The sequence below is a fragment of the Hyperolius riggenbachi genome, chromosome 3 (assembly GCF_040937935.1).
Source record: "Hyperolius riggenbachi isolate aHypRig1 chromosome 3, aHypRig1.pri, whole genome shotgun sequence".
Classification (NCBI taxonomy): Eukaryota; Metazoa; Chordata; class Amphibia; order Anura; family Hyperoliidae; genus Hyperolius; species Hyperolius riggenbachi.
Window position 1 is genome coordinate 381,798,070 of NC_090648.1, and position 14,061 is coordinate 381,812,130.

The window sequence follows — 14,061 nt, forward strand, 5'->3', positions numbered from 1 at the left end:
GATATGCTATATTCACAGACAGCAATAGCAGAGTCTATTAATTTTCTTAACTGCCTGCCTCTGTTATCTCTGACATCACTGATATCTCTCTGTTATCTTCTGCTCGGATCCCAGGCAGTTTTTTTGTTATGCCCGAGCAGCATGTGTGAATGCCTATATAGATGCCTATGTCCTGGCCACGCCGTCCCCCCAACTCCTATCTCCTCTTCCTCTCTGCGAGAGCGTCCTCCCAGCCAGCCAGTCAGCCTGCTTTACCCAGCTTACATCCGGGTCACATCACATCCAGGTCACGCTGTCACGCTGTCACGCTACCTCCTGGCTATTCCTGGCCGCTCTGCACTGTTTTGAGCCGCTTTTCCCGTGTAAGTGCGGCGTTTCTGCCTGCTTACCCGAGCCCCGTATCTCCAAGCCTCCAGATCTCCGGATCTCCGGCAACTCCCCCTACCCACTACTCCATACCGCTCCGCACCGCACACCGCACACACGGAGGGTACACGGAAGGCACAGAGAGACACGGAGAGAGAGCAAGGGACTCCACGTGAGAACAGCGCGGCACGGCGTCCAGCTCCTCAGTTCAGCGGCTCAGCTTCAGCTTCTCAGCTCAGCATCTCAGCTTCTCGGCCATCTCCTGTCTTCACCTCACAACAGGTACACGCCATGCACGCTAGTACGGAGGTGGGCGGTGGGCGGTACCGGACAACAGGTGTAGGATCACATCCCTTGACAATTGTCAACCGCAATCCTGCATACCTGTTCTGTGAACCCACCACTGCATACCTGTTCAGTGAACCTGCCACTGCATACCTGTTCTGTGAACCCGCCACTGCATACCTGTTCTGTGAACCCACCACTGCATACCTGTTTAGTGAACCTGCCACTGCATACCTGTACTGCTCAGTGAACCCGCCACTGCATACCTGTTCTGTTCAGTGAACCCGCCACTGCCGTCACTACACAAACAGCTGTTTGCGGTGCGTTACACGGTGAGTTTGGTGTGTCAGTGTGAAGCAGTACCTTAATTACACTACCTGATTGATGTATACACATGCAAGATGTTTTAAAGCACTTTAGGCCTGTCATTTAGCATTCAATGTGATTTCTGCCCTTAAAACGCTGCTTTGCGTCAAATCCAGATTTTTCCAGGGGACTTTTGGCGTGTATCCCACTCCGCCATGCCCCCCTCCAGGTGATAGACCCCTTGAAACATCTTTTCCATCACTTTTGTGGCCAGCATAATATTTTTTTTATCAAAGTTCGCATCCCCATTGAAGTCTATTGCGGTTCGCGAACTTTAACGCGAACCGAACCTTCCGCGGAAGTTCGCGAACCCGGTTCGCGAACCTAAAATCGGAGGTTCGGCCCAACTCTACTGTGCACAGCTGTGGGTATCAGTGGGCTGTGTAGTGTCACACACAGAAGAATGCAAAAGTACTATCAGAATACAGGCGTCTTTTCTCCAGACTAAATAAGCCCAGTTTATCTAACCTTTCTTGGTAAGCGAGACCTTCCATTCCTCTTAGCAATTTTGTTGCTCATCTCTGCACCTGCTCTATTTGCTTTAGCTGCAGCGGCTTGGCATTTAATACAACTATTTAACATCTTGTTGATGAGTACTCCTTCTCCAAGTTTGTTATCCCATTTATTTTGTATGGTGCTAGACCATTGGTACGACCAAAATGCATGACTTTTTCAACATTGAATTTAATCTGCCATTTATGTGCCCATATAGCCATCCTATCTAGATCCTGTTGCAATTTGTCACTATCCTGAGAGTTGAGATGATTCTGCACAATTTTGTATCATCTGCACAAATAGCAACATTGCTTTATACTTCATCTACTAGGTCATTAATACATAAATTGAAGAGCACTGGACCCAGTACAGACCCCTGTGGGACCCCACTGCTAACAGTCACCCATTTTGAATATGATCCATTGACCACAACTCTTTGTTTTCTGTCCATTAGCCAGTTCCCTATCCATGCACACAGACTCTTCCACAGTCCTTGCATCCTCAACTTTTGCACCAGTGGGGAAGTGTTGAAGGCCTTTGCAAAGTCCAAGTATATCACATCTACAGCATTCCCAATATCCACACTATAGTTGCCCCAGTATAGGTGGCTTGGAAGGAGGGGCAGCAGGCACAGTGGTGGGGAGGGGGGCCAAATCACCCCCCCCCCCCTGCTTCCAAGCTCCCCCCACCATATGTTGGAACAGCAGCAGGTGCAGCAGGAGGGGGAATACCATAAAATATGAATATCACTTGTTAGAAACGTACATCCTATTTTGGTACCTTTAGTACTATAAAATGACTGTTGCTGCACAAGGGGTTAATAAACAGAAGTCTTCAGTAACGTCAGCCAAGACCCGTCATGGGATTCTGGACACTTTCAATATTTAGATCTATCTGCAGGAAATCTAGCTCTGTGGTTATTCCCACGCTCCACGGTTGACAGGAACAGACAAGTCTATTAATAAACACAGGCCATCTCTTCTTATATACCGTCTGGTGCCGGTGTTTACTCATCCCGTATATCGGCGCATGTGAGCCACCCGTGCGAAAATGAGACTTTCCAGAACTCAAGAATAACAATACTCCTAAAACTAACAGAGCACAAAGTTTCCCCCGAAAGTGGAAATGCTGAATATCTGAACATTCTGTTCCAGGCTAACATATTGACCAGTAGTCCCAGATACCACTTTAGAGTATTTGAACTTAGGAACATAAGCTATTGGTAATGGCACCTTACAAAGATAATACAGTGGGATGCGAAAGTTTGGGCAACCTTGTTAATCGTCATGATTTTCCTGTATAAATCATTGTTTGTTACAATTAAAAATGTCAGTTAAATATATCATATAGGAGACACACACAGTGATATTTGAGAAGTGAAATTAAGTTTATTGGATTTACAGAACATGTGCAATAATTGTTTAAACAAAATTAGGCAGGTGCATACATTTGGGCACCACAAAAAATAAATGAAATCAATATTTTCCTTTTGAAGAAATTACAACCTCTAAACGCTTTCTGTAGGTTCCAATGAGAGTCTAGATTCAGCAGGGTTACAATTTACATACCACCATCACACATCTTCCATAGAATACCTTGACCTTACCCTATACATCGAATCGAATCACATCAAAACATAAACTTATTTCAAACCGGTCGATGCCAATAATTACATTCACTTCAAACGTTTCCATCATCACCCCTGGATTACCAATACACCATACAGTCAGTTCAGGAGAATTTACAGGAATTGCACAGATCCATCACAATACGACATCCAATCCAATATCCTCACCCAAAAATTTACGGACTGCCAATATCCTAAGACATTGATAAAAAATGCTAAATTTAAAGCCAAACGCCCCAACCCCCCGAGTACTGATACAAAACTACCTAACAACACAGGCCCTCCAAGGTTCATCACTCAATACAATGCCCAGCATTCACACATTCGTGACATTCTAACCAACAGATGGGAGATCCTGATGCAGGACACCTTCTTAAGACCGCTATTACCCAAAGTACCATCCATCACCTATAGGAGAGCTTCCAATCTCCGCAACATTCTTGCACCCAGTAAACTGCGTCCGCCCACACAGCCCCTGCCCACTCATTCAGAACCACTTAAACCAGGCTGCTTTCCATGTAACAAGGCCCGGGAAGGAGGCAGAGAGAGGACTAGTGCTGCGGAGGGGGGCTTTGAGGAGCCCCCCCCGCTAGGCAGAGCAGCGCGGCGGCGATTAGACCCCCCCAGCAGGACATCCCCCTAGTGGGGAAAAAAGGGGGGAAGTCTGATCGCCCTGCCTGATTTCTGATCTGTGCTGCGGGCTGAAGAGCCCCCGCAGCACAGATCAGCCAAACCACCCGGAATCCGGAAGTGGTTAATATTACACTGATTGACTCAGTGGATACAAGAAAACCGAATGCATTTGATCTCCTCAAAAAACACGAAATGTTCTGGATACAGACATTAAGAACCCTATCCCCGGAGGGCCTTAACAAAGTTATAGAAAAAATCCACTAACCATCCCTGTCAAAAGTTTTGCTTTTATCTTGGTCGCTCTCTTTTATCCCCTTTAAAAAAAAAATCCTTTATATATATATATATATATATATATATATATCTTATCTTCTATTAGTGATGTTTATTATTATCTTCATTATTACTATTATTATCATCCTTCTAATACAATGATATTTATTACAGCTGCAAACATTCATCTACGATATCAAAACCGTGGACGGGATTATACAACATATATTACCAGGCCTGGACAATTTTTGCCAATGGCCTCCTCATATTTTGGATATATTACAATTGTTTTTATGTTTTTTATGTGATCTTCGATTTTATGCTTATATCCTCATGTTTATATTCACATTATTTCGTTATTATTAATTTTTTATTTTTTTTATATTTTTTTATTTTTTAGTTAATTTTTTTAAATTATTATTATTTTATTAATTTTTAATTAATTCCAGAAGTATACACTATTTTATGTACCAATTATAAAAAGTCGGGCATTGTTTATGCTTTTATCTTCATTATCTTTCAGCATGTATAATGTATAATGACATTTGAAGTCTTTTCACTGTACTTGTTCTTTTGAACCACTAGATGGCAGCAAACACACCACTGTGCTCCATGTTCCCTTTTTTTAAAGCAGTAGGATCAGCCATACTATTCCAGGGGGAAAAAAAACACATATATAAGTAGATAAATACTTGATCTACTTACATAACACATGTATTGTACTGTCCACGTTTTGATTTCAGTGAATGTTATATAGTAAATGACGAGAATTCTGTTCCTGGTGGGGGCCATGTCTTTTGCCCACAGTAAAGGCTAACTCGTGATGTCATTTCTGCCCTTTACTTTTTTTCTTTTCTCCTCCAATCACTGAGTCACCTCAGCCTTGCTTGTAAACACAAGTGAGTAGGGGATCAGGTTTCAGATAAGCAGCAGACAGGGAAATGAAGGGAAAAGGAAGAATATATTATAGATAAAAAGAACCCCCAGCATGCAATTCTTTGGCACCGACTACTAAAGAGCCAGTGCTCCTAAGGAATATGATAACTCCAAATCATAACAGCAGAAAATGTTTTGAAAGTTTTGAATGCAGGATTAGCATCTTTATCACTTAACCACCCTGGCGTTCTGATTAAATCGCCAGGGTGGCTGCGGGAGGGTTTTTTTTAAATAAAAAAAAAACTATTTCATGCAGCCAACTGAAAGTTGGCTGCATGAAAGCCCACTAGAGGGCGCTCCGGAGGCGATCTTCCGATCGCCTCCGGCGGCAAGAGATAACACGGAAGGCCGCAATGAGCGGCCCTCCGTGTTTCGCTTCCCTCGTCGCCATGGCGACGAGCGGAGTGACGTCATGGACGTCAGCCGACGTCCTGACGTCAGCCGCCTCCGATCCAGCCCTTAGCGCTGGCCGGAACTGTTTGTTCCGGCTACGCTGGGCTCGGGCGGCTGGGGGGACCCTCTTTCGCCGCTGCACGCGGCGGATCGCCGCGCTGCAGCGGCGATCAGGCAGCACACGCGGCTGGCAAAGTGCCGGCTGCGTGTGCTGCTTTTTATTTGGTTAAAATCGGCCCAGCAGGGCCTGAGCGGCAGCCTCTGGCGGGTTTTATGGTGACGATACCGCTTTAAACACTGCCCTGTGCATGCAGAGAAAGCATGCATGTTATGTAAGACCACATGCACACCAATCTACTCCTTACAGCTGGCAGCAGCTGATTGGAGGACTCTCTGTCACCATGGCCACTGACTCCACCCACCCACACTGGAGCAGCTTCTGGATAGGCCAGAGCTGCCAGCATTAACACATTTAAAGCAGCAAGCGACCTCACAACAGTACAGAGGCGCTCTGCTTGCTATAACCAGGGCCGGATTTGTACCTTTTACCGCCCAAGGCCCACTGTCACCAGCCGCCCCCCCCCCCCCCCCCCCCCCACACACACACACACACACACACAAACACAACATCTCAGCAGCCCCAAACTTAACCTTTCCGCCAAGGACAAAGTTTTAACATGAACCTGACACAAAATACAAAAAATACTTACCTTAACAGATCCTCTCGGTGCCCACTGTTCCTGCCCTGGGATCCTCTGAACATATTCAGACCCCTCACTGCTGCCTGGGACCCTCATCTACCCTGTGGCTGCAACACTCCCATCTGTGTGCAACTATACTGGATCTGCACAAGCATGGTCCACACATGCCCAGTAGCTCAAAGCCTTTCGTGCATGTCTGTTTCCTCTGTGCTCAAGTGACTTTGTGCTAATGGGAAAGTGAGGACCATACTCATGCGTGCCCAGTACAGTTGCACTTGCAGCCATGAAAAAATTAGGGTCCTGACTAATGGGCAGCAATGAGGGGCTGAATATGTTCATGAACCCCAGTATAGGTAGCCAGATTCTGTCCACCCCCTTAGTATAGGTAAACAGGTGTGTGTCCCCTTTTTTAGTATAGGTAGCCAGATGCTTCCCCCCTCCCCCCCACAGAATAGGTAGCCAGATGCCATGCGCCCACCCCCTTTTAGTATAGGTAGTCAGATTCTACCCCCCCCCCCCCAGTATAGGTAGCCAGTAGCCACATCCCCCTTTAGTATAGGTAGCCAGATTCTGTCACCAGTTGCCCCCCCCCCTCCCCCAGTATAGGTAGCTAGCCATGTCCCCCCTAGTCAGATTATGTCACCCCCCTTACCCAAGTATAGCTAGCCAGCAGGCATGTCCCCCCCCCCCCCTCAGTATAGGTAGTCAGATTCTCTACCCCCCCCCCCCCCCCCAGTATAGGTAGCCAGCCATGTCCCCCCTTTAGTATAGGTAGTTAGATTATGTCATCTCCCCTTACCCAAGTACACAAGTACAAATAGCCAGCAGGCATGCCTCCCCCCCCCCCCCTTAGTATATGTAGTCAGATTCTCTCCCCCCCCCCCCCCCCAGTATAGGTAGCCAGTAGCCACATCCCCCTTTAGTATAGGTAGTCAGATTCTGTCACCAGTTGCCCCCCAGTATAGATAGCCAGCCATGTCCCCCCCTTGGTATTGGTAGTCAGATTCTCTCCCCCTCCCCCCAGTATAGGTAGCCAGCAGGCATGTCCCCCCTTAGTATAGGTAGTCAGATTCTCTCCCCCTCCCCCCCCCCCCCAGTATAGGTAGCCAGCAGGCATGCCCTCCCCCCTTAGTATAGGTAGTCAGATTCTCTCCCCCTCCCCCCCCCCCCAGTATAGGTAGCCAGCAGGCATGCCCTCCCCCCTTAGTATAGGTAGTCAGATTCTCTCCCCCCCCCCCCCCCCAGTATAGCTAGCCAGCAGGCATGTCCCCTTCCCCCCTTAGTATAGGTAGTCAGATTCTCTCCCCCTCCCCCCCAGTATAGCTAGCCAGCAGGCATGTCCCCCTCCCCCCTTAGTATAGGTAGTCAGATTCTCTCCCCCTCCCCCCCAGTATAGCTAGCCAGCAGGCATGTCCCCCTCCCCCCTTAGTATAGGTAGTCAGATTCTCTCCCCCTCCCCCCCAGTATAGCTAGCCAGTAGGCATGTCCCCCCCCCCCCCCTTTCCATGGAGAGCGACTGTCCGCACCCCTTCCTCCCCCCAAACCCCTCGAGAGAGCAGGAGCAGAATACCTCTCCAGCCTCCAGACTTCTAGTGCAGCCGCCGAAGTTTCCGCTGTCAGCCGCCGTGCATCTCTCCCTCTCCTGCTGGCGACTCCTGTCATGTGACTCACCGGTAACTTGCCAGCGAGTCACAACATGTGAGAGACGCCAGTAGGAGAGGGAGAGATGCACAGCTGCGGCTGACAGGAAACTTCGGCGGCAGCGCTGGAAATCTGGAGAGGTACGTTACTCTGCTGCTCCCGCTCTCTCTAGGGGTTTGGGGGGAGAGACATCCGCACAGGCTCCTGCTGGGGGCGAGGGATTGTCGACAGGGATAGCATCTGGCGGCGGCCGATCTCCCGGTGGACGGGGGACTCCTCCTACGCTGCCTGGAAGAGAGGCTGGCTTACTCGCTCCAAGCCATTGTAAAGGGGCGGGTGGGGGGGAGGCTGCTGATTTGCGGAGCAGTACTTCTTACGGCGCTGGTGACAGCACTTGTCATCAGCCTGTCACCACCTGCCGCCCTTTAGATTCTCTTAGATTCTGGCGCCCTAGGAACAGGCCTTGGAGGCCTTTCCCCAAATCCGGCCCTGGCTATAACTGAATTGCTGGTAAGTCTTTATCTTTATTTTTAAGCACTACGCATGCATTTTTCCCTCTTGCCAGCTACAACTTATTCCATTCCCTACCTTCTACTGAAATATACCTAAAGCGGTCAATTTGATACCAACTTAATCTGATTTACTAACTACCTTTTACCACTGTTATCTAGTCCATTCCCCTATACACATTATGTTGTTTACACCGACCCATTCCTTGCAATCACCCCCCTACTATAACATATCACTTAACACTGTTTTTGTAGTACTATTCTTATTACACTAACTAATAATCCATTTGTATCTTTTTATCGCAACATTTATAGCTATGCCTCTGTCTTTTGTTTACAGTTGTTTATCCCCTGCTTATTGCCTGAAGAAGTGGGCTGTGCCTGCGAAACGCGTTGCATCTTTGGGGTATTTTCAATAAATGTGTATATCTACATATTTACAGTCCTTGGTGTCTGCTTTAACAGGGGCGAGTCTAGCATTTAAAAAAAAAAATTATGTACTTTTATCCTTCTGGCGCCTCTGTTCACCTACCAATATATCTGAGTCCACCCCAGGTGGAGGGGTGATCTACCCCCTTTCTTCCTATCTACAGAGAGCGACTTCTTAATCCTGAGTGAGGACAGGTCTAATCTCCTCACCTGCCTAATGAGTGGTTACCTAGGTGGTAACCCGTGTTTGTGAGTATTACCATCTCACTGTTTCATTTATCCAATCAATTTTGGCATACTGCACCATATTGGGCTCTTGATTTCTCTTCAAATTTCGATTCTGGTTGAAGGTATTTTGGACCATTCCTATTTACAAAACATCTCTAGCTCATTCAGGTTTGATGGCTTCTGAGCATGGACAGCTCTCTTTAACTCATGCCACAGATTTTCAATCATATTCAGGTCTGGGGACTAAGATGGCCATTCCAGAACTTTGTACTTATTCCTCTGCATCAATGCCTTAGTGGATTTTGAGCAGTGTTTAGGTTCGTTGTCTTGTAGAAAGACCCAGCCCCGGCGCAGCTTCAGCTTTGTCACTGATTCCTGGATATTGATCTCCAGAATCTGCCGATACTGAGTGGAATCCATGCGCCCCTCAACTTTGACAAGATTCCCAGTCCCTGCACTGGCCACACAGCCCGACAGCATGATGGAACCACCACCATGTTTTACTGTAGGTAGCAGGTGTTTTTCTTGGAATGCTGTGTTCTTTTTCCTCCATGCATAACGCCCCTTGTTATGCCCAAATAACTAAATTTTAGTTTCATCAGTCCACAGCACCTTATTCCAAAATAAAGTTGGCTTGTCCAAATGTGCTTTAGCATACTTTAAGCGGCTCTGTTTGTGCTGTGGGTGGAGAAAAGGTTTCCTCTGCATCACTCTCACATACAGCATCTCCTTGTGTAAAGTGCGCAGAATGGTTGAACGATGCACAGTGACTCCATCTGCAGCAAGATGATGTAGTAGGTCTTTGGTGATGGTCTGTAGGTTGACTCTGACTGTTCTCACCATTCGTCACTTGTGTTTATCTGAGATTTTTCTTGGTCTGCCACTTCGAGCCTTAACTTGAACTGAGCCTGTGGTCTTCCATTTCCTCAATATGTTCCTAACTGTGGAAACAGACAGCTGAAATCTCTGAGACAGCTTTCTGTATCCATCCCCCGAATCATGATAGTGAGCAATCTTTGTCTTCAGGTCATTTGAGAGTTGTTTTGAGACCTCCATGTTGCTACTCTTCAGAGAAAATTAAAAGAGGAGGGAAACTTACAATTGACCCCCTTAAATACTCTTCCTCATATTTGAATTCACTTGTTTTGTGTATGTAGGTCAGGGGTCACTGAGCTTACCAAGCGAATTTGAGTTCCAATAATTAATTCTAAAGGTTTTGGAATCAATAAAATGACAACAGTGCCCAAATGTATGCACCTGCCTAATTTTATCTAAACAATTATTGTGCACTTTTTGTAAAACCAATAAACTTCATTTCACTTCTCAAATATCACTGTGTGTGTCTCCTATATGATATATGTAACTAACATTTTATATCATAACAACCAACAAGTTATACAGGAAAATCATGACGATTAACAAGGTTGCCCAAATTTTCGCATCCCGCTGTACATTTTGTAAGATTTCATCTTTGTTTCATCAATTAGCTAATCTCTTTATATAATATCCCTGTGTCTCTGCGTCCACTTTACCCCTGTGTCAGTACTCTTTTGCACTGCGCATGTGCAAGGAGGGTCGCAAAGACACTGAGAGCTGAGGGAGGACGGGGCCATAAGGGGCGGGCGTGTGTGCACGCGTGCATGCATGCGGAGGAGTGGTGACAGATCTAGCCTAATTTTAAATGGGCTAAGGTCACTAGTATTAAATAAATCAGTACCTTGTCAGGAGAACCATTCACTATCTACCTTCTGTAGCACAGACTTCAAAGCTTTAGGCTGTAATCATTTTAGGCAGATGTGTCTGTTCTCCGCCCCTTCCAGTCTAAATAGCAAGATGGTGCTGAGCCGCCTTACCCAGCATATGTGACACCATGAGTTACCCCATCAGGCGACACCAACCTTAGTGAAGGTGTTTAAACTGTTCCTAGACATTTTTGCATTCAAAGATGATGCAGACTAAGTGCTTTTTGAAGACACCAGCATGCTGTTCACATATGTTGTGTGCCTGTTTCCAAAATGTCTTTGCATTACACTGGGAGTGCCTTAGATGACCTTCATCAGCGCCTATACTATCTGGGCATTTCAGAGTGGGTGAGGAAAAGTCAGGCCAGCTCAGGCTCATTGCTCTGCTGAAGACGCTTATACTGTATAAAAATGAGGAGGACCTGCTTTCTCACCAGTTCTGCAAAGTGTAGCTTGATCTCAGAAGAGGGAAGCTTAGGGCCGGTTTCCATTCACAAAGTGATGTGAATGCAGCTACCTAGCCGCATCACATCACTTCCGCCGCTGGCCGCATCACTTCTGCATCTCCCGATGCGGAAGTCAATTGAGGAGATGGGACGCGGCTGCGGACAGATGCGGCCGTGCGAGAATGTGCAGCATGCTGCTGATTCTCGGATCGCTCCGCACCGCTCCGCACAACATGCACGCAGTGGAAACTCTTCCATTGGAGTGCATGTGTTTCAGCGCACCCGCGGTGCGATGCGGCTACGTAGCCACATCGCACCGCTCCTAGTGGAAACAGGCCCTACGGAGAGGTCAGTGCAACTTTTTAAACGATTGCAGTATCCAGTACAAACATTTACAGGTAGTAATAGACTGGCTACATTAAATGCAGGGGAGTAAATGTAAATCATGGGCCCAACAAATGTTCACACCCTTTCCCTTGCCAACCCCTTGTGACCCTCACAGCCTGGGGGCAAATCTTACACAGATCATAAAACAAGTGTGGCCATCCATAACAAGTGTAAATAAATAAAAATAAATAAATAAATAAATAAGAAAACCCTGATGTGAAAGATGAACCCCTATCAGAGGGGGTGAAGTAATAGTTGGGGCCCCCTTACAGCTCTGGGCCCCCCTGTAGTTGCAGGGCCTGTTTCCCTGTAGTTACACCCCTGATTGAAAGATGTACAGGCTCATTTCTGCTCCTCGCACACAGTGCAAACCTTACAATACATGGCTAAGAGAAGGTGCAGATGGTAGGTGTTCTGGTGAAGACAACCACCCTCAATCACATACAGTATGTGTATATATATGGGGCACAGCATTTTTTTTCCACTATTATTATTTAGCATTTATATAGCGCCAACATCTTCCACAGCGCTGTACAAAGTATATCGTCTTGTCACTAACTGTCCCTCAGAGGAGCTCACAATCTAATTCCCTACCATAGTCCTATGTCTATATTGTGTACTGTATGTGTTGCAGTCTAGGGCCAATTTAGGGGGGAGCCAATTAACCTATCTGTATGTTTTTGGGGTGTGGGAGGAAACCAGAGTGCTCGGAGGAAACCCATGCAGACAAGGGAAGAACATACAGGGCCTGATTCACAAAGCGGTGCAAAGTGTTTGCATGCGAGTGAAAACCCCTTTATCACGCCTAAACTCAGTTTAGGCATGATAAGAAGAAACTCGCGCGAATTTTCCGCGCGCAAGCGCGCAGCACCCGGCGCTTTGCGCGAAGCTCCCATTAAGCCCTATAGGACTTTGCGTGCGCGCGCTTACGCTTCGCGCGAGTTACAGCACAAAGCGGTGATAACTTTGCTAGTGCAAAGGTTATCACGCCTAAAGTCTTTTAAGCGTGATAACTGAGTTATCACCGCTTTGTGAATCAGGCCCCCAAACTCCTTGCAGATGTTGACCTGGCTGGGATCTGAACCAGGGACCCAGCGCTGCAAGGCAAGAGCTCTAACCACTACGCCACCGTGGTGCCCGATCTTCCACTAGAAGATCACTGTTGTTTGATACAGAATACTGCTGCCAGACTATTAACCAACCAACCCCGTCACTGCCACATAACGTCAGTCCTGCACTCCCTTCACTGGCTAGCTATAGAATGGAGGGTCCTATTCAAGATCGGCCTACTGACATTTAAAGAGAGTCTGAAGCGAGAATAAATCTCGCTTCAGACCTCAGAGTTAGCAGGGGCATGTGTGCCCCTGCTAAACCGCCGCTATCCCGCAGCTTAACGGGGGTCCCTGATCCCCCAAATCCCCTCCGTAATGCGGGGGAGCGCTTCCTGGTTGGGGCAGGGCTAACCGCCGCAGCCCTGCCCCACGCGCGTCTATCAGCGCGTATCTCCGCCTCTCCCCCGCCCCTCTCAGTCTTCCTTCACTGAGAGGGGCTGGGGAGAGGCGGCGATGCGCCGCTGACAGACGCGACTGGAGGCAGGGCTGCAGTCGTTAGCCCTGCCTCCAGGAGCGACCAAGTCTGCGACCAAGTGTTGCAGTTAGGGGTTTGGGGGTCAAGGGACCCCCGTTTAGCGGCGCTATTGCGGCGGTTTAGCAGGGGCACACGTGCCCCTGCTAACTATGAGCTCTGAAGCGAGATTTATTCTCGCTTCAGAGTCTCTTTAAATCACTAAATAATCTGGGCCCTGGATACACGAAAGAAATGTTGCAGCTGCGTAGCAATCCCCGCATTCTCAGATCCACAGGTTCTAATAATCTAGCAATACCCAGAGTCCACTTGGAAACTTTTGGTCCCAGAGCCTTCTGTCATGCTACTCCTACGTTTTGGAACTCCTTACCACAACAGATCAGGACAGCTCCATCTCTGGACGTGTTTAAATCCAGACTGAAAACCCACCTGTTCAGTTTGGCATTTGCAGAAATATAACTTTTGTTGTGTGAATACTTCATCCTACTACCAACTAATGAATCTGAGAGAGCCTAAGCGCTTTGAGTCATATGGGAGAAAAGCGCTATAGAAATCTTATTGTATTGTATTGTTTTGAGAGGACTAAATGCACACATATTGCTGCCAGTAGAATATCGGTAAAATCACTAATATTCTACTACTTAATTGCGATAGTAAAATATCAGTGATCTTTACCGATATTGTATTATAACCTAACCCTACTCCCACACACAGGGCCAGTTGTAGACATTGTTCTGCCTGAAGCAAACTTTGGAGGATGCACCGCCCCCCCTTCCCCTGAAACCCTGATATATACAGGTAGTCCCCGGTTAACGAACGAGATAGGGACTGTAGGCTCGTTCTTAACCTGAATCAGTTCTTAAGTTGGAACACTGGCCTATCCCTGTCCTTTGTGCCTCCAGTGTCCCCCTGTTTCATCTCTGTCCCCCTCTGTGTCTCCTTGGTCTCCCTTGTGCCTTCTTAGTCCTCCCTTGTATGTCACATGTGCCGCCTCGTGTCTCCCATGTGCCTCCTTGTGTG